The sequence below is a fragment of the Medicago sativa genome, chromosome 7, assembly GCF_051527215.1.
Source record: "Medicago sativa cultivar Bolivia chromosome 7, Bolivia_mono, whole genome shotgun sequence".
Classification (NCBI taxonomy): Eukaryota; Viridiplantae; Streptophyta; class Magnoliopsida; order Fabales; family Fabaceae; genus Medicago; species Medicago sativa.
This window is the reverse complement of record NC_140755.1, coordinates 47,525,551-47,529,433: the sequence shown is the minus strand read 5'-3', so window position 1 is coordinate 47,529,433 and position 3,883 is coordinate 47,525,551. Positions and strand designations below refer to the sequence as shown.

Below are 3,883 nucleotides of genomic sequence, written 5' to 3'. Positions count from 1 at the left end.
GCAATAAAGTTTTCCAATAAAATTTCCAAATTAGATTTCTGAGTGAATCTCTGGTTGTTTGCATAACCGGGTGGTGCTACTTGTCCATAGGGATTTTGGTTTTTGTAAAATTTTTGATTTTGTCTCATCCCTTGGTTGTATTGAGCATAATTTATTTGCTCAACATTGTTAATAGCACCACCTAGTTGGCAATCAACACCAGCATGACCAGTTATACCACAAATTTCACAAGAAGGAGTAGAAGCAGAATTGATAGCACTAACATTGAGTTTTTCAAGTTTTTCAGTTAGTGTATCAATTTTAGAAGCAAGGTGATTGTAGTTAGAGACTCGTATATACCTGCCTCCTTTTTGGAGGATGAAGAACTAGTGATGGCTCTCTCGTCGGTCCATTTGTAATGATTTTGAGCCATGTCTTCAATCAAGGCATACGCCTCCGTGTAGTTTTTATTCATAAGTGCTCCACCTGCAGCTGCATCAACAGACATCTTAGTGGTATAAGACAAGCCATTATAAAAAGTGTGGACTATAAGCCACTTCTCTAGGCCACGATGAGGACAAAGTCTTAGCATTTCTTTGAAACTCTCCCACGCCTCATAGAGAGATTCCCCATCTTTTTGGTTGAACCGTGTGATTTGGTCTCTAAGTTTAGCAGTTTTAGATGGTGGAAAGAATCGGGCAAGGAATGCTTGCCTCATCAGATCCCATGAAGTAATGGAACCGACTTCGAGGGAATGGAACCAAGCGCTAGCTCTATCCCTTAAGGAAAAGGGAAAGAGATGAAGTCTTACGGCCTCTTGGTTTTCCTTCATGGTTCCGCTAATTCGTAGGAAAACAGAGATGTGAAGATTGGGATCCTAAGTGGGGGATCCCGAGAATTGGTTTTGCTGCACCAAGTTAAGTAGGGCAGGCTTAATTTCAAAGTTGTCATCCTCAACCGTTGGGTACACATTAACAGATTGTGGGTCAGTCGTAGACGGTGTTGCATACTCTTTGAGAGTGCGATTGGCCATGGCAGTGTTATTTCGTGCGTCTCTCTTTCGTTTATGCAAATACCTTTCGATCTCGTTGATTATTACAACTCGATTTCTGGTTTTTCGCATAAAAATTTGAGAACCCAAGAAGTTAATGATAACAGAAAAATAAAAAGGTAAAAAGGAAAAAGAAAAAGAAAAAAGAAAGAAGGAGAGAGAATTCTAATCACTAAGAAAAGGTTAATCAAATTAGTTAACTCCCCGGCAACGGCGCCAAAAACTTGATAGGGCCAAACCGCAAGTGCACGGCCTATCGAAGTAATAGTAGTAAGAAAGAGTATCGTTCCGCTGGGGAGTTGTTCAACTTAATTAACTTTTAAAGAATGATTAGAGGAGAGAAAGTTTAGTAAAAAGGAGGGTTGATTGCTGAAAATAAATAACAATAATAATAAAAAGCCTTGGGATTATTGGTTCGTCATAATAACAAAACCTTCACTAGACAAGACTTAAACATCTAATTTCATGGTTTACACCTTAATTTCTATAGACCGGTTTCCCTTAGCCCCTCACCTTTCCGATGAAAGTCCGGTGAGAGTTTACTTCTAGTAACCAAGCCTATTTCGCTGACTTGATTACTAGAAGATGCATATAGGATTGAAACTACTTGTGTCTCAATAATTGCAAAGACTATTTCGCTGCCCTTGCAATTATTGTCTAGATTCACTTGTTCCAACATTAAAACTCCGCTCTCGCTTTATGAATTGATGTTTGGGATGATGGATTAACGATTATCAAACCCTCCGCTTTCGCTTCCACAGTTTGATAATTGTTAATCCACGTTAAGACGGTGAATCTAAATTAGAAATTAGGGTTACATAACATTAGGGTTTAAGCTTGGTTTGTTTAGGATTATGTCATTAGACTTCCCAACAATCCCAAGACAAAGAAGTCTACTCACTCATGTTCATCGTAGACATGGGGGAAGAAGAGAGAAAAACAGTAAAGTAAATTGCGAGAAAGAAAGTAAAGAAATAAAAGATTTTTATTGATAATTAAAATATTCTAAGCAAAAGTAAGGTGAATGTTTATGGTGGAGAGCTACTCTATTTATAGCTTTACAATCGACTTAGAAACTAAGCAACTAAAAAGATAAAACAGTAAAGCTGCAACAGGGTAACTTGGGCCTGAAGAAAAAGCAGCAAAAGAGGGTTCTGGGACGAGCACGGCCGTGCCACATGATGGCACGGGCCGTGCCAAGCTTCTGGTAAGGGGGGATTATATTTTTGTCCCGTATCTTCGTATTTTCACACTGTATTTGCTCCAGTCCTCTTTCTTTTGCTCCAAGACACCTTCCACCATATATTCGTTCCTAAAATATAATAAAAAACAATTTAAAGTAAAATATTCAAAAAGGAAATAAAATGCAATAAAATAAAATCAAATCTTAATTAAAACTAAACTAAATAAAGCATTAAAATAGACTATTCTATGACTCATCACCTATCCAGGTGAATGAATCTGAACCTGAGAAATAAGAATCTGAAGAAGCTAAGCAAGATCAGACGTCCACTAGTAAATTCCCCTCCATAAGAGTTCAGAAGAATCATCCACAAGATCTCATTATTGGGAATCCTGATCAAGGAATCACAACCAGAAGATCAGTTGGAGTCATTGCTGTAACAACCCGATTTTCGTTAGATTTATTTTAATTGTTTTTATGTGTGTTTTATATATGCTTGTATGTGATTAATTGCTTATGTGTGTATTTTAGTGGGTTTTAGTGCTAGAGGGGTATTTTGGTTATTTTGTGGCAAGGGTAAACTCGTAATTTTACCATGTAGAATTAATTTAGTGGTTTGAGTGAGAATAGTTATTTCTTTTTATTAAGTGACTAGAAAGTGGGGTAATTATTTTAGAGCCGGTAACTGTCGTTGTTTTTACCCGTAAGTGAATATAAACATTTTGAATTAGTTAATGAGTGTGTTGAGCCCATTAAGAAATTAAGGGTTAAGCCCAATAGTGGTGAGCCTATTTAATCCTTAGTCATTGGGAAAATTAGGTCACCTAGTATCATTTGTTCATTCTCACAATTTTTTTTTGAGAAAGGTAGAGAGAGAAAGAGCTAGAGAGAGGGTTTTGAAGAGAGAAGAACTTGAAGAGCAAGAAGGAGGTAGAAACTCAAGGGATTGGAGCTAAAGTGAAGCACTAACTTAGATTTGTGAAGATTTAAGGTAAGGGGGTTAGTTTTCATTCATAATCCTTTGTATAATCTCTTTTCCTTCTCAAGTTCAAAAGTGCTTATTTGTGAAAAGTGATTATTGTGATTTTAATTGGTGAAATTCATGCTTATGTTTTGATGTAACGTTTGGGTATGTGAATTAGATGATAATTAAGTTGTTGATGATGAAATTACATGCTCAATATACACACACACACACACACACACACACACTTTGTGTTTGTTGTTGATGAATTCATGATTAACTGTTGTGGTTGTTATGAGATGTTGTTGTTGATGATTGATGCCATGGGTAATCATAATCATAGAGCTTGATGTGAAATTGAGTTGTTCTTGAGAGTTTTTATGAAAAATGGGTCAAATGGTGATTTTTGTTGGAATGAGGTTTTGAATCAAGTTTTATATGGATTTGAGTCCCTTTTTATGTTCATAAACGTTTTGACAAACTTTGGGGACAAATTTGGGCTTAGGTGATTCAAAATTGGGATTTTGGAGTGAAAATTGGACTCTTCCCGAGAGCTACCTATCATAGCTCGCCATGGCGAGTAACTTGGTCGCCATGGCGAGTGAAGCAATTTGTCAGCTCGCCATGGCGAGTGAATTGGTGGCCATGGCGGTTGCTCAGTACAGCAACTCATGTTTTTGTTGTTTTAGGTCTTTGTGGTCGATCC

General features: G+C 37.1%; 1 non-coding gene across 1 annotated transcript; it reads left to right on the top strand.

Annotated features, from left to right (window-relative positions):
- Positions 1-542: 542 nt before the first annotated feature.
- On the top strand, positions 543-649 carry LOC146906287 (small nucleolar RNA R71). Its single transcript, XR_015020784.1, has one exon. It is a non-coding gene; the product is annotated as a small nucleolar RNA R71 (small nucleolar RNA).
- The last annotated feature ends 3,234 nt before the right edge of the window (positions 650-3,883 follow it).